General features: G+C 38.7%; 1 long non-coding RNA gene across 2 annotated transcripts; it reads left to right on the top strand.

Moving 5' to 3' along the window:
- The first annotated feature begins 1 nt into the window (after position 1).
- Positions 2 to 22969, top strand: LOC131574945 (uncharacterized). Of its 2 annotated transcripts, XR_009276628.1 has the most exons (4): positions 2 to 84; positions 518 to 667; positions 3104 to 3194; positions 22706 to 22969. It is a non-coding gene; the product is annotated as an uncharacterized LOC131574945 (long non-coding RNA). The 2 variants fall into 2 exon arrangements; XR_009276629.1 differs by lacking the exons at positions 3104 to 3194; positions 22706 to 22969 and adding an exon at positions 835 to 955.
- Positions 22970 to 23530: the final 561 nt, after the last annotated feature.

The following is a 23530-nucleotide window of genomic DNA, read 5'->3' as shown; positions in this document are numbered from 1 at the left end:
GGGGCGGGCAGGCCGCGGCGGAGAGCGGCTGGGCCGCGGAGGGCGGGGAGCGGCCGCCGGCGCCGCCGTGGAGACAGGAGAGAGGTGCCTGAGGGACACGGATGGGGGCCGAGGAATTCGGGGGTTTGGTGGTACTAAAGAGCCTGGGCTGCGCTGCACGTCTCAGCTTTAATGCCCTTGCGAAGATCAGGGTAGGCTTCTGTGTGTGTCAGGGATGCTGTGAGGATATTTGAAGGGGTTTGGAATGTCCATCTCCTGGCCCTGCACAGGACCGTCCCCAAGAGTCACACCATGCGCGTGAGAGCAGTGTCCAAATACTTCTTAAGCTCTGTCAAGCTGGGTGCTGTAATCACTTCCGTGGGGAGCCTATGGAGCATCCATTCTCAAGCTCTCCCAGGCACATCTACAGCAGACATTGTACATATGTCACTGGGCACAGCACTTTTGTGACCTGCAGTATGTTTTTTCCCGGTCCTCTCTAGAACTTCTGGCTGAGCCATAATTTGTTTCTTCACAGCAATGAGCAAACGTGATCCAGCAGCCTGTCCCATAGGAAAAACCACACCTAACACTATCCTTCGATGCCTTTGTTAACCTTGTGGTGCTGACACATCCTAGAAAGAGATGACTTGAAAACTTCAGAAAATGTAGACGCTGGGAGCTCCAGGTAACTCTGGACAGAGTGAAGTGCTTCTTGTAGGACTACCCAGGTACTCTGTCTTGGTGCTGACCCCGTTTTGGTTTCAGCGCTGTATTCTTAGTAGCCCTTCTGTGTCTCACAGCATAGCCAAAACGTTGGGAATCAATTACAAGTGTAGTTTATTGATTTTTTAGGAGTCCATGCTCTTCCTGAACAGCAGAGAAAAGATGACCAGAATCCTGTCCTGGAGCAGGAGGAGGTGGCAGTTCTTCCGTGACTCATCTAGGCACTAAATTGGTGCATGGTCCAACAGTTTGGCAGCTGCATTTGATCCAACGTTGAAGCTCCTTTGAGGGTGCAGTTGTGCCATCCTTTAACCTAAATTTTTCAAAATTTCTGTGCTATGTTCCTGGGAGTACCAGAGTTCTGTAGACATACTGATACACCTGTCCCAGTACAAAATTACAAAGCTGTTTTTAATTTTCCTGTGCTCTTTCAAAATTAAATGGCTTGCAGGCCTATGAATCTGAGTCAGATTTATATGCTGAGGCTGATGCAGTGATTCAAGAATGGTCCCTCTCATTTGAGTACAAACATTAAAAAGAAATGACAGCATGCTGTGAGTAGAAAGTGCTTCATTCAAGTGATTCAGACTGTGGCCATGTGGATGAAACAAACTTAGGGCAAACAGCTGTGAACTCCTGAATTCCAAAACAGTTATGACTTTCTGTGTGGGCAGTTATAAATCCCTGTGGTAACATTTCCTACCCTGGTTATGTACATCTGTGTTCAGGATTTAAATGCTTTGCAGACATGAAGAAACCCCACAGCTTCCATTTACTTTTCAAGTCAGATACACCTTGTCAGGTATAACCATCCATTCTTTTGTAGGCAGGTGATTGACTGCTATTTAAACTTGACTGTTTAAATAGAATTTTAGAGGACTTGCAAATGTAGCAGGGAACTTGAGGGAGATCTGTGTTCTTCAGGTGCAGACATTATGCCTGTCTTAGCCTCCTGCTGGTCAACCAAGTCACTCCCTTGGGACTTCTTGGATACATTGAAAATTTCCTCTGACTATGGGAGCATTAACACATAGAGACGCCTAGAATTATCTGTCTCCATCTCATACTGAGCCTTTCTGCAAGTTCGTACCTCAGTTTTGAGGTGCTTGGTAGAGAAACCTTAAAAACAGCCTTGATTTTCTGAATTTTCTGACTTACACTTTGTGACATAGGCATGTTTAATTCTGTTCCTTCTTTATTGCTCCCCACTTGTTTGAACTCGACAGTTCCTATTAGACACAGCAAAAAACGTTCAGTAAGAGATAAAGTGGGTAAAGGCTTGCTTCTATTTCTGTACACAGAAATGTGGCTGTCTTGAGAATGAATTCAGGAGCTAACAATCCTTTTCAGGATAGCAAATAAAACAAGGAAATTTAATAGAGATGGTAAGTCTGAAATATTATGAGCCACAGAGAGTAAGCCAGAGGCTGAGGTTACTAGGTCTGATTTTTGGATGCAGTTTTTTCTGTTTCCTTGAGAAAGGCAGGGAGATTGAAGTAAGAACTGAAGACATGAACAGTAGTCAGAGTAGATGGTCTGGAGGCAAGCAAGGCCACATTAGCTTGGGCCTGAGGAGGTTATGCAACCCAGGCTGTACTTTATATAGGAAGGCTGTTCTGGCTCATCCTTTTCTTACCATGGGTTTACATGGAAACCATTATGAGAATGCCAAATCATGCTTATAATAATTAATGTCTCATGATGCTAGGTCAGTCTGTTGTTTGCATTTGGATTTGTGATAGAGGTGTCATATTCTTTCCAAGAGCCAAGGAACCTGTGGTTGGAGGAGTTTGGCATTGAAGGCATTTAAAGGAGAATTTAGGACAATACAGATACAGCCAAAAAAATTTAAGTATGAGTCTATGATGCCAAACTTACCTAGCTTGCTAGCATATAAAGAGAGGCTTAACAATTAAGCCATTATATTTAGAGTGTTTTTGGGAAGAGAATTTTGTCCAGGACCAGTTGATCCAACAAGATCAGTCAAAGCAGTCAGCTGAACAGTGAGGTTGCCATAGCAAACCATAGTGGAACAATATAACAATAATTGTCTAATTAAGACAATGATGTCTGAATGCAAGAATCACAGTGTAAAAAGTTAAGGGCAGCCTCAGCATCCCTAGAATTTTTTTGTCAAATTATTTTTATTTGGCAAAATATAATATGTGTGCTTTGATTATGAACAAAATTAATATAGCTATTGAATTAATTAATCTGCAATAGAAATAGGACGTTTTATTTTCCTTAAAAGATGAAGAATCACATATTTTATTGAGTGACTTCTGTAATGAATAAGCAAAAAAATGTAGTATTTCTACATAATTAGTTTTTGGATAGACTGCTCTGACTGAGTAGTTCAGACTTCATAAGTAACAGATTTGTTGGCCTTCTCTTGCAGAACTCAGGATCTGGAAAATGTCTGCATATTTGCATTTTTAACTTTTACAGATGATGTGAAAGCGCAGCACATTTGTCACTCTTTGGAAGAGGTATCTTTCTTTATGTTAAATTATTATTATTATTATTATTATTATTATTATTATTATTATTACTATTAATATTACTATTATTACTACTACTACTACTACTACTACTACTGTTATTCCCATAGTGACACCCTTGTTATGTTCTGTCAGTCTAGTTTGGTCTGATTCCCAGCAAATCAGAACAACATTATATTCATTCACGTAGGTACATAATGTGATGAAGAGAATCAGCTGTATGAATGCTTTCATGAGACTTCTGTGCTGAAGACTGTAGGACATGGAGGAAGGAGCACAGCAGAGTATCTTGGCTATCCTGTTAAGACTGTCCTTGCATCCTTTACCCTGTGCCAGGAATTTGAAAGAGGCGGACCATATTCCCATCACTTTGTGTCTTTCTTTGACCTTCTAGATGAATTTAATGTTGTTTCTTGCATATTTTCTGCAGTCTTTATGTGGAAGCCTCCCATACTTAAATGGAAAATCATTTCAGTAATCTTTCCAGAGCTCTGAATTTAATTTTCATTGTGGAATAAAAATAACAGGAAACCTAAGATCCTCGGTCTTTGAGTAAATGGAATGTATCCTGCAAGTGTTAAATTTTTACTGAATGTAATAGAGGTTCATAAGCCTTTGCAACAATCAGGTCTTAATCTATTTTTTAGATTATAGAAAAATTGGAATGTATTTATCCCTAACCTGTCTTGTTTTTCTGAATTCAATCATAAACTGTATCTCTTGGTCTGAAGGTAAGTTAGCAAAAAAAAGATAAGTCAAGCAAACTTTGTGTATAACTAAGAGGTTAATAATGGGGTTTACCTAATACAGAGCTCCCAGTGGGAATGAGCAGTCATCTGCTGAGAATCAAAACACCTCATCAGTCAGATGGATGTTGGCATAAGTCAAACACAGTACTGCTGTTAGCCTGTGATTAATTTTCATCTGTTTAATAAAACAGCTATTCCTTGGCTGATTGCATGGCTTTGCTGGAACTTCTACATTTTCCAGGTTTAAAAGATATTGTTTATGAATCTGAGCTAGCATGTTATCCTGCCTGCAATATTGTTTCACTGAACCCACTAGAGGTCAGGGCTGTACTGCTAAGGTAAATGGTTAAAAATTAGCCAGGGACAACTCTCTTAAGAGATTGCTAGAAGTGAGAGTTTTGTGAGAGACTTCTAAATAATGGAAATTTAGAATATGTTACATAATTCAGTTAATATTAAATAATTGATTGTATTTACTACTGCTGAAGTAGGTCAGTTTTGCAGGTCCATGGTTATTACAGAATTATAGAGCAGTGACAAAAAAAATCTAATCTGTTTTTAAGTTTTGTATCTCTAAATTTCTATTAAATTGCTGTTGCAGTTTTAGCTCCAGCTTTGTGATTGCCTTTTGACACTGGTTATCTAAGTGTCTACTTAAAGAAGATCAGAGACAGGTATAAGGAATTTTTCTTAGTTCCATAGAACACGGGTTAATACAAGTCCTGTAACCTTCTCAGCAACATTTTAAGGGAAGGGGTTACAATACTAATTTTTGTTTGTTATCCAAAGCAGGGGCAAGGTCTTCGACATCACATTTCACACATAGTCTTGGGACTTCTGTACTTGCTGGTAATAGGAACTGTTTTAAACTTGTCATGAATAACTAAAATGCAGCCATGGTCAGTACTTTTTTCATATTTTATTCTGCTCTTTAGTAGTGTTCCTTTTGTAAAATCCATGTGTGCTAAAGCAGAGAGCCACAAGGCTCGTGGCAAACCTATAGGAAGGCTTAACACTCTGGCTACATCAGTGTAGTCAGAGCCGCGGGAAGGCAGATGAGGCAATTCATGTTGCTTCTGTGTAAAAAAGAAAGCATTATTTTTTCTCCTGTATTGACTATATGCCTTGTGACAAGGACAGGCAACCTGAAGAGATAAGAAATTAGTATTCATCCAGACTGGCAGCGATGCTCATTTCTTTGCCATTGTTTATTATGAGATCAACATCTAAAATTTCTGAGACACCTCTCTCAAGTGACCAAGCTTTAAACGCACAGCACTCATTTCTCATTTTGATGTTTACATGTATTATGGATGTGTGCCTGCAGGCGGGGGTGAGAACAGCAGCACCAGCTCCTGGGTGTGCCCATGGCATTGCAGAGGGATGTGCGCCTGCCTGTGGAGCAGGTGTGCTCCGAGCGAGGGCTGGGGGTGCTGCAGGGAAGGGCTGGGGCTGCAATAGAGGCACATACAGTGGGATTGTGCTCCTGGCTTGCTGGCATTCTACTAGCCCAGTAGCCATGTTGCCTGACCAGTAGTCAACAAATCCCAGATCAGGTTGACATGTGACATCTGCCATGTGTGGCTCTGGAGTAGTGAAGTGCAAAACCACAGATGGAAGGGACTGTAGGAGAGCCAGAAGATTCAACATTAAACTGAGAGCAAGATGTTTAAAAGGTCTGATAGTGTATATAATTTTTCAGAGGGTGGGACCTCCCTCCTTCCTTAAATTTTTGAAAAAGTCAATAATTTAAAATTTCACATATGCAGTTGTGGTTTTAGCCAGAATAACTAAAAATTCTTTCCATCAGAATTAGCTTAATTATTCTTTTGAAATCTCACACTTATGGAATTTGATTGAATTTGAGCAATGGAAGTTGTTATGTTTCTGAGCAGGTCTGATATCAGTATTTGCAAGAGAATGCAATGTGATGGGTTTGTGCATTTGTTAATACTCCCTAGCCCTTTTGGCTGTGTGCTGGGATTTGTTTTCCACTTGTCTTAGTGAACCAAAATTAGGAAAAGCAATGTGGACTCTTCTAAATTTTTCACTGTACTGTAAGATAGCGCAGAGCAAACTTACCTATCTCTGTCAGTAGGAAGGGTGATATATGTTGTGATTATTTGTTACTGTAAACTTTACTGAACTTTTATTGTAGCACACTGACAGTTCAGGATAATTTAATGTGTTCTTTTTGCCAAGCCTGGCTAAGCCACCCCATGTCGCAGTGTGAAGAAACTGTGGTGTTGAAGCCTCAGTTGTTTAAGCCTTTGACTCCCACATTTTACTTTTCTGTAACTACTTTTCATGATTCTGTCTTTCAGGACACTCAATTTAAGAAGAGTTTCTTGTTCAGTGCATCTCTGTCCTACTACTTATGTCAAAAATAATAATCAATTGCAATAATCCTTATTGCAATTGGCCTTGGCCAGGAACTGCAAGCCTCAATAGCAATTTTTGCATTGCTGAGTCCCAAGACAAGGCCTGGGTTGTGTGTTTTATGGATCCTTTGCTGACAATTTTGTCTCCAACCAAGAAGGCAAGCCTGAGAAGGCATGGAAGGCTGTCTGATACAGTTAAAATAATAAAAAATCAAAGCAGTTGGAGCTTCTGGAGTGTGAGCATCCAGAGGCAGCATGTTAAGACACAGAGGGTTCAGCAGCTGCCCATGTGAGAGCATCTGTGGGTCTGAAGTTACTCAGTGTATGTGTCCTATTGGACATGCAGAGAGGTGTGTGGGCCACTTCCAAGCTCCGGTAGATGGATCCCACGCTCAGGTCTCTGCCATCCAACAGGCATCTGGCCAAGGTCACTCTGTTTTGTAAGGTGGTGATTTTACCAGCCTACATGCACACCATGCTGCATCAGCTTGCCGAAGGGGCAGAGCAAGTGAGTGCTTTGGCATTTTTGTACTGGAAATACACAGTAATTATGTTAGCCAGAGCTACGTACCTATGGATATTTCACAAGTGCCAACATGATGATTGGGAAATCATATACACTGCACTGTTGAAATTGTTTTAAACAGCAGTGTTGTTAATCATAACAGTTCCCAGATTTCTCTGCAGCAGGATCATTGCACAGGAATTCCTTTGAAGGTAAAGCCATAGTAAGAAAATTAAGGCAACATAAGTCCTTGCTCTCAAAAGATAATCAAAGATTAGATCCACATTTATCAGTCCTTTTTCTGGGGCTTTTCCTCATTGTCTTCCATATTCTTTTTCCCTATCTAGTTTGAAGAACCTTTTCTTAATTATGAAAATGGCCCAATTTGAATGGAGCTAACAAAAAGAACTCCCATTTTCTCGATTCTTCCCTCATGCTGTCTTATGCTAGAAACATACATTTTTCTGAATATCCTAGAGCTTTGGGGAGGGGATTCCCTGGGACAGCAGGAACAGCATCTTTAAACACCCAAGAAAGGAATGGACTTAAATGCCATCATATAAATCTTTGCTAATCACCCAAATCATTGTACAATGGTGGAAAGAGTGACACTTCAATCTCCCTTATGGAGAGATTTGTACACTGCATGTGTTCTGAACATACCTGAAGAACTGAGCTCTTAAGGTCTCTCCAGGCCTGGTCCTGGAGGAACACTTTACCTGGTTTATTATGCATAAAATAGGTGCTGAGTTTTCAGAGCGATCAGCAGCACATTTATTCTGACAAGTCCCAGGCACAGCATTCTAGGTGTCAGGTGAGCTTTGGTATCAGAAACTTAGACAGCTGCAGAATTTCTCTACAGACTGGGCAGATACCAAATGGTGATTTTTCTGTGCTATACTTTCAGTTAACATGCCTGCAATGGCAGTTGGGGCTCCTCTGCTATGAGACATTTAAAGGAAGTCTGGGTTAAGCTATTTAATACTAGTTTTAACTGTAGTAAAATTGGTAACTGATAAATGCAATAGCTGAAAGCAGGGCCCTTCATTTTTTTTCCCTCAAGCCCAGAAAGAATGTCATTGTGTTGTAATTATCTTTGTGTGTCTCAAAATCCATATGCCTCTGTTTTAAGTCAATTTGAAATGGTCTTCAGTATAAATAATAGTATTTTTTATGAATAAGTAGTTCTGAAAAGAAGTCAGATTAAATATTGCTAAACTGACAGACCATGGAAAAAATCACATGGTAAGAAGGCCAAGTATCTTTATGATGTAACTTTGTCTTATATATCAGGTCATAATTTTGGTTGAGAATATATGTTTGTTTCCAGCTGTTGGCAGCCTCTGCTTTTCATCTTTATGACCTTCAAGTGTGTCTGTTAAGGAGAACATTGACTCAAAGCTGTTTTCTTCTAGTTGCTTTCCAGATAGAATCACTCTATCTGCTTTTTGTTTAGAGAATCCAGAAAGCTGTTGTATGAGAATTTGCTTGCTTTTTTTTTTTTGGCTTTTAATTTTATTTCTTTCATGTGTTATTACATGTTTACATGTGCTGTAAATGAAAAATCCAAAACTTCGATCTGATACTGAAATCTAAATCTTTAGGTTTTTCTTACATGAGCATGGCCAATTTATTCCATATGTTACTGAAAAGTTGGCTTGTAAATTCTGTTTATGTGTTAAAAATAAATGTCTTATCAAAACTAGCAGCTGCTCCTCATGATTTTAAGGACGTTTTATCTATGGATTTCATTTCAGTTTTGGAAGAAGGTGTAGGAAAGTAGGCCTACTGAAGGGACTAACCAGCCCAAAACCTGTGGCTTTCAAAAAAGCATAGTGCACTTTTCACTAATCCTAGTCCCTCCAAAATCGGAGATCTCTTTTGTTTTGTCTTTATTTTGTTTAGCTGAAAGTGTCAATACTATGCCCAGGACAAACTTCTGCCTCAGAAACAACATACTTTTTGACTTTGCAGGTTACACATGTTTGCATATTCCCAAGTCAATGGTACTTTTAGTTATTGTGTAAACTCTTGGTGTGTCAAGGCCTATTTTTGGTGCTACTGGCTTTTTGTATTAATAATACCACATTTGGTATGGGAAATAAAGTGTGTCATGGCTTCTGGTGTGTGTGAGGGCAAGGAAAGGACATGTCTTACTTTGGACTTGTCATTATACAGCTGTGGAAAAGTGGACTTGATACTTGAGGGCATCCTATTTGTTTCTATTTCTTTCTATACATTTGTAATCTCTAAAGAACTCCAGACAGGCTATGCTATTTCTGGTTTAAATTCCAATATATATACAGAGGTATCATTCAAGTATGTGTATCTTCAAGAACTTAAGATGGGAGTCGTGCCCAGACTGCAGTCACCTAAGCTTCTGCATCTCAAAAGAAGTTTCCACATTCATGTGAGGTGCCTCAGATGCCAATATAATAAAGAGATCAGTACAGGGAGCAGAATGGGATTCAATTGCATTAATTCAGCTCAACATTCTCAAAAGATTATTCAGCTGATCACCTGTAGGTGTCTCTTTTAGGATAAACTGGATAAGTTGATTATATAGGTGGGAAGAAGATTTTGTTTCCTATGCATGTGAATTTAATGCCCTTTTTGGTGGTGGGGGTACATTCCTGGAATTCAGCTGCTTCACATTTTTACCCTTGAGTCCTGTGACATAGCTGTCAGCTCTTCACAGGTGTTCTGGATTGTTCATGACACTGGAAATCTCTAAGGTCACTGAATTCCACCCTAGCTCTGGTGACATCAAAATTTTATCTTCAAAGTCTGACAGTGATTCAAGCGTTTGTCCTTTACTGTGCTGCTAATCATGTCTCTGTTAATCTACCTTAGATTTTTGTCTCATGCCCAAGTGTTGGACACTGGTCCTGCATTTAAATTTTAAACTTTATATCATATAAGTAATTTAAGTTTTAAGTTCACAGCATTAATCAGTATTAAACACAGTATTAATCACAGTATTAATCAGACAATTAAAACATACTGATAATTTTTTTAATTAAAATTTTGAATCAAAATTGAATATCTCTACATTGTCTTTACAAAAGACCTTCTGAATAGTAATAATGTAATTTTTCAAGTATTTCTGTATTTCAGTTATTTGGGAAGTAATTCTTAGTTGCAGTTTTGGGATCCTTCAGAATTAATGTAATTGGTGTAATTGTTATTTTCTTTCATTAAGAGTTTTAAAATAAATTTAATGATGTGGGTTATAAATACTAGATGTTCTTTCTCTTGACTTTATAACCTTGTCTTTTAAGCAGCTCAGACATTATTCTGATGTAGATGACAGCTCTCCAGTTCTGCAGATGCTATGAACAGGCTTAATTAAAAAACCTTACTCTTCTATTCTGAATGGCTAGACAAAAAAATCACATTTTGAAGTTGATCCAGCTGTAATCTGGAGAAGTTTCTGGCATTGCCTTTTGCTATTTCTGTCTGAAACTAATGCCTTCTACAATAACTACCTTGTATATCATTTCAGACAGCTACCTCTTTCAAATGCACCATTTACCCTACCATATATATGAAAAAATAGATAACATTTCTTGACAATAAATGAGTAAGAATTCATAGTAAGGAATAAATAGAAATGCATCAAATGGAGTTTTTCCAGGTATTAGAGTTGCCTTCCTGAACTTCAGAGACTTACAAAGAGTGGTCAGAGTATATGGGGCTGATGTTTGTGTTTCTCTATAAAGAAGAGACAACTTAAGGCTCAGATTTTATTGTAACATTTTGCTGAAGATTTAGTTCAGTACTGAACTACTACTCAAATAATTCCACAGTCTAAGATGTTGTAAGTGTAGTCAGGAAGATTCCTGACACAGCAGGAAGACTGAGGAAACACTACACTCGTGGTCACGAGAAGTTGAGGTTTATTCACTAGCTCTGAGAGTTTACATCTGTACGCCCCTCACCTTCCAGTGCTTTCCTGTCCTGCTGGGCCATAAGGCGCCCAGCAAGCTTCTCTATCACTCTCTCTCCATCAAAAGCATGGGGGAAGAAAATGTAATGAAAAGCTTGTAGGTGGGCTGAGAAGGGTCACTTTTCAACTGCCATCATGGGCAAAACAGACTTGGCAAAATTATTTAAATTTAATTTATTATTTGCCAGTAATGATAAATAAAAATTAATCTTAAACTGCCTTCCCCCAACCCCTCCCTTCTTCCTGGGCTCAGCTTCACCATGAACTTCATCTCCTTCTACCCTCATCAGCACAGGGGGATGGGAATGGGGCTTGTGATCAGTTCATCACATGTTCTCTGCCACTCCTAATTCCCTGGTCTCTTCCCATGTTCCAGTGTGGGATTCTAAAACATGGGCTACTTTCCTTAATGACCTTCTCCGATGCGAGTCCTTCCCATGGGCTGCAATTCTTCGCAAACTTGCTCCACCATGTGTTCCTTCCACAGGGTGGAAGAGTCCTTTATGAATGGACTACTTCCGTGTGGATGCCTCATGGGCTCCCAAATCATGCCAGAAAACTTGCATCAGTGTGGTCTCTTCTCCACAGACTGCAGCTCCTGCCAGGAGCCTGCACCTGTATGGGATGTCCATGAGCTGCAGCTTTGTTCGGGGCACACCCGTCTGCTCCAGCACAGGGCCTGCCACAGGCTGCAGGTGGGTATCTGATCCATTGTGATCCTTAGGGCTTCAGGGGAACAACCTGGCTCACCATGGTCTGCATCATGGGCTGTGGGGGAACCCTTGCTCCGGTACCTAGAGCACCTCCTCCCTCTGCTTCTCCAGAGTCCTTGGTGTCTGCAGACTTGTTTCCTTCGTGTTTTCTCACTCCTCTCTCCCAGATGCTCCTATGCAGCATTTTCCACACTTTCTTAAATATGTTACCGCAGAGATATTACCTGTGTCTCTGATGGGCTCAGCTTTGGCCAGTAGGGGATCTGAACCACCCATCATGAAGGGTGGAAGTGGCTTAGTCCAATGCGGGGGCAGCTTCTATTGTCTTCTCACAGAAGACAGAAGTCTGCTCTCCAGATATCAGCAAGCCATCATCACTTAGGCAGCAGGTTTCTCTTGTGTAACCAAAGCATTTTTTCACACAGATGCTTTTCCACAGATTTTTTTAAAGTGTTTTTATTTTTTGGTATATCACACTTTATTTCCAGCTTTCTTCATATTTTCATTAATTTGGTACCCTATTAGTTTTATCATTATTAATTATTACAATGAGACAAATTTTATCTAACATTAATACTTCTTTCACAGTTTGGGGTTTCTCAGCCAAATTTTTCCTTCTGTCTGTCTTGATCAATATCACACATTCTTCCTTACATACATTTTCAACCTAGCTCTGACATACCTAGTTCTGTGTGACAAACATTTTGTGCAGAGGGGGCTATTTTTATTAGCCAAAATATTCTATTTTTACAGCTCAGCAGTACTGAAATGAACTCACTAAAACACAAGGTAAAATAAATACAATTCCTGCAAAAAAATTATGTCACATAAAATACATAATTAAATTGACCAGTAAGCTTCACCTCTTAATTATATTGCTTCAGAGTTGTTCTAATTATCCAAAGAAAAAAAAAGCTGAAAATGTATCCAGCAAGACATAATTGTTTCATATTTCCTGTTACGATTTTAGAAAAAATCCCACTCTTCAATCAGTCCCACTTTGAGAAAAAGAGCAACCTCTGTAAACGTGGAGAAATTACCCAAGTGCTCAAATGGAAACCTCAAGATGGCATGGAAGGGTGTGAGAAGTTTCAGTAAAAAACAGATTATGTCATTCCCTCCTTATGTATCTGATTTGTCACTGATGGATTTTCCTTTTCTGCAGCCATCCCATGCCCCCAGCATGGTGCAAATAACACGTGGTTTGCATAGCAGATATAGTAGATATTCTTTGGACAGATTAATGTTAAAACCACATAGCTTGGAATATAGTCTGGCTAAAGTTTCCAGCTGGAGTCTCCTTGCAAACCCAGCAAGAGTTGAACTAAGTGGTTTAGGGTTTTTTTCACAACTACTCTTTCCTTGTTCCTTTTCCTCTTAGAATTAATTAGAGTAACATTTAACATTTGTTCTATATTCTTTATTTTTTCCCCCTCTTCTTGTAAGTTTATAGCCTCTTCATTGGAAAAAAATACAAAATGGCAAAAAAGAAAAGGAAGGAAAATATGTCCACATGGCGGGGGGAAGCTTCTGAACTTTACTTACTGATTTGTATTCAGTGATATAAAGAGGAAAAGGCATTTTCAGTCATTAATTTTTGCTCTTTCTGAGTACCTTTTGGTAGAGAGGTTGAGTAAGAGAACGACTATACAATGTCTCATTATATAAATAGAGAAAAAAGGGTATTTCAGTAATGGTGGTCTAGATACATACTCTGGCTCAGCATGTCTCTGGACAGGAAATGGTGTGAAATGAAGAAAATATTATTAAAAGAATATATCTCCACACTTCTATTTTTCTTCTCTTTTCCTTAAACCAAGTGTTGGAGGGCACTGTACAATCAAACTAACCTCTTTTTCTAGCTGGAAAGGCAGTTCTTACGTTCTTAAGTTCCAATATTTTCCTTATTTATTTGAGAATGTTACATGCTAACACCTCCACTTTTCAAATCCACATAGATTGCCATATGAATAAAGTGTTGTTGATCATTTTAGATCTTCTGTTTTGAGAGTCAGATGTTTCAGAGCCCATCATATGACATCTCTCTCCAGAAGACATGCACAGCAGTCAATAAAATCTGTCTCTGACTCAGATTCTGTCCATGTCCTACATATTTCCTGCTGAGTCACTGTATGACTCTCACTTACTTTTAGTGTTTTCATTTTTGAGTGGGAAATTATTTTGGCTGAAGGTCATACTTTTCTGTATTTCTATGTATTATTTACAACAGCGAAACTTGATGTGAAAAGCTGGGAAAAACAGGCATGGGGTGATCATAATAAAGTATTTTTTGAAGGGAACAGGTCATTCATTTAAAAATGAAAAATGTAAACTAGTCTTCTTTCCATTGACTAGCCACATCTTGTTATAGCAACTGGAAGCAAGCAACCAGGGAAGTCAACCTGCATATTTTCATTTAGACAGAGGGGATCTCCATGCTCACCACAGTGATTTGCAGAGAATAAAACGAGCTGTTAGTTCTGTACTTGCAATTCTACTGCTCCCGTATCACCAAGACTACCTGCAAGAAATCTGAAAACCTGAAGAGTGAAGCAGGTGTAGAGATGAAGAACTTTATATGAAAACTATGGATTATACTCAGAAAAAGAAAGTTTCTCTTGATGGTCTTCCTCTTTTTTCCACCTTCTTTGCAGCTGCACATCTAAAATAATCTGCTGCCATAACTCAGCTACATTAAATGGGGAAATGAAATCCATCTGGATAAAATTCTAAGAACAGTTTTAAACCTATAAGCAATTTATAGCAGTTATAAATTTATAAGAACATCTTAATGTTCACGTGGATTACTCAGCATATATTTGCATCTTTAGAATAATAGTTAGAGGCTAATAATAAAAATTAAATAGGTTTAAAACTGGGGCCAAATTTTCAGATGGTCTTCTGTGGCAAGAGAAATATTACGGGCTTACAGAACAACGCATCATTCCCTCTTCCTTTCCTTTCCAGGCTTTCCACTACATTACCTAGATTCTTTTATTAATTTTTTCAATTTTTCTTCATTCGAGTAAAAGTTTTAGCAAATGAAAAGGTTTTGTATACATAGTAAAGCATTTAAAAATTGTGGCTTAATATGTGGTAGTCTGTTACTGAAAATCCTCTTTCCTGCAGACTTCCTGCAGGCCTTTTCCTGTATGCACTACTTCAGGGTATCTGGGTAGCTCTGAACTGTCTCAGTCTCTCAGGTCCCAGCACTTTAAGTGCCTTAAATTATCATTACTACTTTGGCTTTGAGGCAGAAGAAAACAGAGGTAGGGAAGCCGTCTGCATGGAGGTGATATAGCAATGTTTGCTTTGTCACTAAGTATGCTGGAGACACCAAACTCCATAGTTGATTACAAAGGTTGAGAACACAACCAAATACTGTAATGAATTGGTGATTTGAGTACTCAGAAAGTTATTGCATGGCTTCTTCAGCTTTCTTCACTTATCTGAATGGAAATGTTTGTATTTCTGGCAGATGAGTGTTAACATTTCTGGCAGGATTGTTTTAAGCTCACTTTTTGCCTGCTCTTGGAACAAGAATGAACTGGATAGAAAGTTTTAAAAACTTGGAGATGCTTAGTTTTCCGTGTCCCCTGGATTAGACTGTGCATGTGTAACAGATTTGCACTTGTGCCTCTGGCACTTCTCAGGGACTTCTGGACATGGAACAGTCAGTGGGTGATTGCTTGGAGCAGTAGGATGGCAGGGTATTGCTGTGTAACACTTCAGGCAAAGTCTGAGAAGTAGCCTGAATAGCCACAGTCTGTTTCTCGTTTGAGTCATAGCTCTAGAGGTTCCAACATCAGCTATGTTGCTTTAATGCAGTCTGTGAATCTAGGCAGCTGTTTCTCGTGATTGTTTCCTAGTACTTCTTTTATAGTATTTTATTTTTTGTGCCACAGTGATTCAGTTATGGGAGAAGCATAACAAGATTCACTGGCACCATCATCTCTTTTCTGTGTTTACTAGAATGAAGTAATTGACATATGGGAGCATTTATGGGATTGTGTCAGACAAGCTAGACTGAAAGCAACAGACAGATGTCCAGTGAGTTAAATATGCAAATCTTGAATGTAAATGATGAATTAGATTAATGAACAGATGAAAAATGACCATATTATAAATGACTGGGGTCTGATCTCATTCCTTCTGGGAGAGTTTTTGTGTATCACATTATTATCACAAAGACAGCATGTTTCTGTTTTAGTGTTATTCTGGATAATTGGCACATTCTTTGCGATTATCATGCTATGTTTGAATATGTTTTTCTGTGCCTAAGTGGAACTTCTCAGTATGTAGTTTCTGATTATTTGTCCTTCACATTCACTTTTATCTGGACATAGCACTAGGTAGTAACAGGGGTCCTGATTCAAACTCTCAGAAAGTTTAAAATTCTAACAATTGATGTAAAGGTGTCTGATCAAAGTAACAAAAATAAAATTCTACCTTTCTTTTCTTGCATGTATTTTCATCGCTGGGAACTGTGTGCAGACACACAAGACTGTATTTTGAACCACTAGAGATTGTAGGGTTTGCTGGGACACAGCTGAACTGATCAGATTTAATATGAAATGCATTTAATTACAACAGAAGAGATTAATTTCTTTCTAGTAGACAGCCTAGTATGAGCTATTTTTTTAAACATTCTCTAAGCCAGTGGAGAAAAGTAGACTGAGGTCATGGCCAGAGGCCCACTCTAAGTGCCAGCATGCCTCTGGCTCCGTTCATCCCATTGCTCCTTCTGTGTCTCTTTTAGCAGCTGCTGGAATAAGCAAAATCAGGTTCCAGTGTACTGTCTGTTTCCCTGGAGGGATGCAGGAGCATGGGGAATGTGGAAACATTGCTTTTGGTGACAGTTCAGGTTTTTGTTGCATAAAAATGCCCATTTAACCACAGTTAACAATGCCTGTAGTGAACTGTACTGCTTGCAGTGGGAGCCCAGACAAAGAAGTTTCTTAGTTACTTAGGTAAACAGAGTTAAGGAAGATAAATCCTGGTCTAAGTCTACTAAACATTTACAGTCAACAAAAAGTGAAGTGTTTACTTGACAGGCTGTGTGAGGGTGTGGTGCGATAAGCCTTTTCTGTATTTCATTCTTAACAGCTGCTTTACAAAATGTGAAATAAGAAAACAAAGAAACGGTGAAACAAATTATAGATGAGCATGCACTTGTAAATATTGATGTAACTGCTTATTGTCACAGAAACGCAGAGTATTTGATTGGAAGTGATTTCTGGAAGTTGACTGGGACAATATCCCTGCCTAAGCATGGCCACCCAAAGCCAGTTGCTCAGGACTGTGTCCAGTTGGGTTCTGAGTATCTCCAAGGATGGGGACTTCACAAGGTCCCTGGACCAGCCATGCCAGTGCTTGGTCATCCTCACAAGAAAAGATGTTTCCTGATGTTCAGATGACACCTCTGTGTTATTGTCCATTTTCTGATGTCCTTTCACTGGGCACCTCTGAAGAGCCCATACATGGATATACATGGATATACATGGATAAGATCCACCTGAGCCTTCTTACCTGAACAGTCCCAGCTCTCTCAAGCTCTCTTCATAGGGGAGATGCTCCAATTCCTGCATCATCTTTGTGGCCATTTATTGCACTCTCTACAGTATGTCCATGTCTTTGTTGCATTCACAGGCCCAGAACAACTCTGCAGGGGCAGCCTCACCAGTGTCACAGGGGCAGGATCACCCCTCTTGACCTGCTGGCAGTGCTGTGCCGAATGCAGTCCAGGTAACCTTGGCTTCTTTGCAGCAAGGGTGCATTGCTGGCTCGTGTTCAACTTGGTGTTTAGCAGAACACCCAGGTCATTTTCTGTCAAGCTGCTTTTCACCTGGTATATGTGGGTGCTTTTCCCATATACTTCTGCCTAATGTTGTTCATCCCCATGTGTAGGACTTTGCACTTCATCTTGTTGAACAAAGAAATTACTAAAATGATTTAGAAAGGAAAAAAAATAATCTCTTAAACTGTTGTAACAACAGGGGCATTCCTTCTTGAGGTACAGGGCTTTCTTTACCCGGTCAGGTTTTCTCCGACTGGTCCTGTTTATTTTTTCTGTGGTGTTTTTGTTAAGTTTTTTGAGGAAAAAGGCAATAAAACATTGAGTTGAAGAATGTAGCTGAAGTATTCTGTGGTCAACACTGACATGTCACTCTGAAAATCTGGGTTCAGAATATTGCTTCCAACCACTGCGGGTCTGCAAGAAAACCACTTTCCCTCACATCCTCATCGGTATATTCTTCCTTAAGCATCAACTCATGTGTAAAAGCGGAGAAAATGAGGTTAATGCCTTCACTCTCCTTTCACCCCTCTCATGTGAGGGCAGCTGAACTTGCTATTTATCAGCTAATGAAGTGGCAATTGCAGTTCCATGATTTAACGTTAAGTTTGCTAGCTTTTATCTCGTTACATTGAACAGTCTTTACTGGAGCGGTTTGGAGAGTGATTTGTAATTGGTTTAGTACATTTTATTTCCTTCCACTGAAGACAAGGTAGACTTTTGGGATGGAAGTTTCATCAACAGCCCTGTTTTGTTGTGTCTCCATTCAGGAATCAGAGCACTTTAATCCTAAATTAGCTCTTCAGAGTAAGGGTTCTGACTCAGTACATTTTAGTGTGTCATTTGCCATGAGTCCCTCTATGTCGCCTGAGACTTCCAATCACTATGACAACACAAATCACAACAAACTGGTGAACATCTGAAAGAGATTTTGAAAAGGCAGTATGTAGCTGGGTAGCTTTTTAAGAGATTTCATTAACCTATTTTCAGAACAAGCAGAAGTATGTAGCTGGGTAGCTTTTTAAGAGATTTCATTAACCTATTTTCAGAACAAGCAGAAGTGCAGGGCTTGGGAGTGTCCCTGCTCTGTGAAGCTGAGTCATATATGAGTACTTTCACTGTCACTGAGGTGGGTTTATGCCCCAATGATGGGATGTCTTCCAAATGCTCAACTTCCACTTGTGAATGAGGTGGAATTGATGTGCTTTTGGATATGGCCCATTGTAGACAATGTCACCTGGTTTTGGCCATTCCTAAAAGACCCACTGGGAGGTGCTGATCTACCTTTGTGGGAAAAGTGTTGCAAAAGAGGCAGAGAATAGAGGTGCATATATGTGTGTTGAGCATTGGGGGCTACTTTCCAGGTGTAGGCATCAATCTGGGCAGGTGCTTTGATTTATGCACTTCCCTTTCCAGCTTCCTTTCATCGTGTGAACAAAGATTGTATACATGCTGTGATCTGTTTTTTTCTGACATTATACCAGTATGTGCTAGTGTTTGAAGTGTTTATTTTCTCAGCAGAGAAGAAAATATTAGTTTTGTATAAATTTAACAGACATTTGTAGCATGTAAGTAGTCTCAAATTCCGAGTATTTCCAGGTTAAATATGCTGTAACTAAGAAATACTTGTGGCTCACAGAGATAATACTTTGACTTTATTATGACAGACAAGTGAAGTATGCTGAAAAATATTTATTTGTGGGTACAGTGAGGTTTGAGGACTTCCTAGACATTTAAAAATTAATGTGAGTCATCTTTACTATGTATTTGTTTCCTTGCATGAGGAAATATAATCAATGCCTCCCATTTCAACTTTTTTTTTTTTTTTCAGCTAAAATAATTGCTTATTTGTGGTGGTAAGACGTCAGTCTGACTAAATGACTAATTCAGGCAATAAAGGTCCTATGGGGAAGGTGGGAGTGAACTACTTACATGAAAATTGGTCATTGTTTGTTAAATGTCAGAATCAATCCAAATTCCAATTCCTATGAACAGAAGCCCACATTTTCCAGTAAAACATGAAGCTCTGACTAAGATGTTTGATTCCTAATTGTGAAGTTATAGTCTCACTCCTTTGGTATTACAGAAACTTCTTTGGGGCCTACCCAGACAAGGGCAGTGAATCAAAAATCAGTTAACCTTTTGCTAAGGCATACTACCACTGCTTAAGACATTTAAAACACCATTAAGATACTCTATTAGAAAGCCTTAGAAAATATCCAGAGAGAATCTGCAATAGTAAAATTTTATATTCCTTTAAGATCCTTTACTAACTCATTTAGGTAAGTATTTAACAATATTTTATTGTGTAGAGCAAATGAAATAAGGGGAAACAGAGAACCTATTTTGTGCTAGAATCTGAGTGAGTCTTCAAGTGGTTGCCCACATTGCGCCTTCTTTGGAAATGAAGGCATGTATGTGAGTCTCAGTGAATGGGTTTAAGTATCTTGTCTAGAGGTCAAAGATAGTAAGAAGCAAAAGATTTGATGTCATGTCCCGTACTTCAGGCATAGGCATCACTATGAACTTTGATTCATGTGCTTCCTTTTCCAGTTTGCTTTCACTGTGTGAACAAAGGTAAATATGCTGTGATCTGCTTTTTCTATCAGTATGTGCTTCTGTTTAAAGGATTTATGTTTATTTTCTCAACAGAGAAGAAAATAATAGTTTTATATAAATTTAAGGGAATTTGTAGCAAATAATTTGTCTCTTTTATCTCTTCTATATTATATGTACTTCATGTAAAGTTTTAGCTTTATTATGAAGTACTTACTTCCCTATTTTTTTGCATATCTATGTGCATTCTATGTATGGGTGTCTGTGTGATGAATAGAGAGTATTACTTATATCACTAGGACAGCTACTTCCAGCTCTGCATACTCTATCTCATTTGCATGCAATGTTCCTTTTGAGAACTTTTTTCCTAGTTTATGTACTCTGAACTTAATGAGAGTTACAAGTTAAATTCTGTTAATGACCAGTTCTCCAACAGAAAATTTCCACCTCTTAATTTAGGAAATCTTTCCGTTATTTCAAATATCCAGGAGCTGTACATTCTCCACTAAGTCTAACCTGAAAAATATAGTCTGTAGCTTCTTAAATTGTACCTGGTTCAGAATTAAGGCAAGAATTCATGGAGGAAGATTTCAGTTTCCACAAGCATAAAGAATTTGTAAAGGGAGAAGCAGGGTAAAAAGCAGACAAGCAATAAAAGTCAAATAAAAATGCTAAAGATGTTTGCAAACTTGACATGTGTCTACAGTTATTGGCTTAGAATGATCATGAGTTGTGCCAGGGACAAATATAAAACAAGTTCATTGCTTGCATATGAATCTTTAAAGGCCATGTGTTAAGTTAAAGTGCTACTGATAACTTATCACATTTTATGTCTAGACATCCAAGCTAACGTGAATAGGAATACTTTAATGTGATTTTTCCCTCTGGTATTTTTCCCCCTACAACCATGCTCTTTTTCTTCTTCAGTGTTGCTAAGAATAACAATGGAAACTTTCTGTTGAAAAAGACAGGCACACAGATTTCCCCACCCCCTTACCTTTTCACAATGTAATGTGGAATATGGAGCTTTGGGCCTTGCAATGACATTTTTCAATTAGAATGTAGTCATTTCTTCCTTACATAGATTAGGTGATGCACTGCTTACATCTAGACTTATCCTTGAGGGGCTTAGAATATTTAGGTCTTGTTTTACATCTGCTGTAGTACACCTGAATTATAGATGGGTTACCAGATAAGAAAGACAATTCTCCCAGTCATACTATTCACTTAGAAAAAGTTTTTAATCAGGAGGAAGATTCTTGAATTCATGGTGATTTAGCTACTCTGGCAAGTGGTTGTCCATTAACTTTGTATAAAAACTCTTTTAAAGACTGTTTAATTTATTAAGGTTCCACTTCCCCAAAGATTAAAGACTGACAAGACTGGGAATTGTCTTAAAAACACTATGGAAACATATCTAATTTATATAGCCATCTGACAACCTTTATAAGGTTTGTTTTTTTATTTTTTATCCTTTGTTCTTCAGAAGATTATAAATAAAATAAAGTATCTGCCTAAATACCATTTACATGTCCATATAATATTTGCTTATATTTTACCACATCATCCATTTGGCTCACAGAATTGTTTCCATCTTATTGTCATTAAAATTAAGACAAGTTTTCCTAACAATGAGCAATGTATAGTTGCCCATACTTATCTGTCAGGTCACTTAGAAGCTTTCAACAGTACTGATGATGAGATGTCTTGCCTTAAGGAGGAGTAATATCCAGGTTAGCTTACTGAAACAATTCCTTCAGGACTGTATCTTCTGAGTAGTGAAAGAGGCTTGTATCTCCAACACAGTGTCTTTTTGACATTTTCAGGCCAGTCAGAGTGCAGGGTTTGCCGGGCTGCTCTGCAAGGATCATAGAGACTGTATTAAAGGGTAGAGACCCTTGGACAGGAGTCCTGTCACACAGTGCCCAAACAAGAGGAGCAGAGCAGGTCTAGGGGGTTATCAGGGCAGTGAATGACCCTCATTTCTAGACCAGGTTGTGGTGACAGACTTGGTCTGAAGTCACTCTGGGAAGGCAAGGCAGCAGGTGGGCACAGCAGAAGGCCAGGCATAGGCATCCCTGAATGCTGCTCTGACAAGGACTGTTGGCCAGATTTCTAGCCAAAAGGAGATCTCAGGCTGGGACAAGGTCCCCAGGAGGGCATCTCCTGGATCTTTCTCACCCAGCTCTTTCCCAGCAGCTGCACCCAAGGTTCAGCCACACTGTGCCAGAACTGGTCATAAGCTCTCAAAGCCAAAGTGTTGGCAGTGGGAAGAGTCTGCAGAACCTGTTGATGCACTCAGCAGGTTCAAGCTGAGGAGAAATAAGTCTAACTGGGGTAATTTGATAACGATCTGCAAAAGACTTTTAAAGAGAAGGTGAACAAAGGATGATTCTTAAAAACTTGGAACAATTTCAATCATGAGCTTTTTTTTTTTTTATTTTTCTTTTAAAGAGATAGTTGCTGATAAAGTGAAGATTAACAAAAGGAAATATCTTCTACATAATAATTTGCTATATCATGAAAAACTTGTGGCAGCAGAAGTCTAATTCAGAAGTAAGCAGAAATACTTAATCTTTGTGGAATATAGATGACAAGTAAATTTCATACTCAGGATGGTTCAGGGATACCCAAAACCATTGTCTGTCAGCAGTTTGGAAGATGTGCCAGGGAAAAAAAATATTTCCACATAAGGCATACTTATAACATAAAGTTATGCTGAGGTAGTTAATCATGCCTTCATAATATTTGCATTCACTATGATAATATAACATAGCTGGACATGAGTCCTTTAACTTTCAGGATGTCAGAAATAATGCAGTTTACTATTTCATATCTTTTTGGTTTTACAGACGCTAACATCAAACTTGTCCTTCAAACAAGCTATGGGCTCCTATGGTACTTGTAATTAGTTTCAAGAGCTCATCAAAATACTCAGTGTCTTAGACTATGGGTACCTAGAAGCTGTTGTAAATCTCTTGGTTGATGATTTTCATCTCTGCACAATGAAATACTAATGAAACTTTCCTGGCAAATTTGGAGGATTTGGAAAGAAGTCACTGGGGAACTAAGGATCGTTACAAATGGCAGCATATTTTTTTTCTTTCAATGTGTCTTTTTCCAAGAAAAAAAATATATGTGACTCTGTATTTTAATACAGTGTGGAAATTAACAACTCTTTCAGAAAACCCAAACCTCAAACCAAATAAAACCTGAATTGCAACAGAACAAAGTTGTCCTATTTCTGTCTCTTTTGCTCTCTTCTGCTCCTGGAGAAGTGGTAGGGAAAATACACAACATTACATAGTCTTCTGTTCCCTTTTCTGTCCAAATTAAAGTAGCTCAGATTGTATTGTAATAATTACAGAGGAGAATAAATATAAAACAGGATAAATGTCCCAGTTTATGCCCAAACTAGTCACATTCCACCATGTGCAATCAGTGAAAGAAACTAATAGCTTTTTTCCTTTCCTTCCATGCAAGAATATGCAGAGAAATTTGAAATCCCCTTTAGACCAAAAATGCAAATGGAGCATTTTGTTATGCCATTTAACTTTTATTTATGGTAGCTCATAAGCCGTCTTTGCATTCTTACTATGTTTTTCCTGAGAATAGATCTCAGGATTTTGTATTGGAAAACTTATGCAGAAACCCTCCATTTTACTCTTCCAGTCCTC

The sequence above is a fragment of the Poecile atricapillus genome, chromosome 1, assembly GCF_030490865.1.
Source record: "Poecile atricapillus isolate bPoeAtr1 chromosome 1, bPoeAtr1.hap1, whole genome shotgun sequence".
NCBI classification, from domain to species: domain Eukaryota; kingdom Metazoa; phylum Chordata; class Aves; order Passeriformes; family Paridae; genus Poecile; species Poecile atricapillus.
This window is presented reverse-complemented; position numbering and strand designations above follow the sequence as displayed.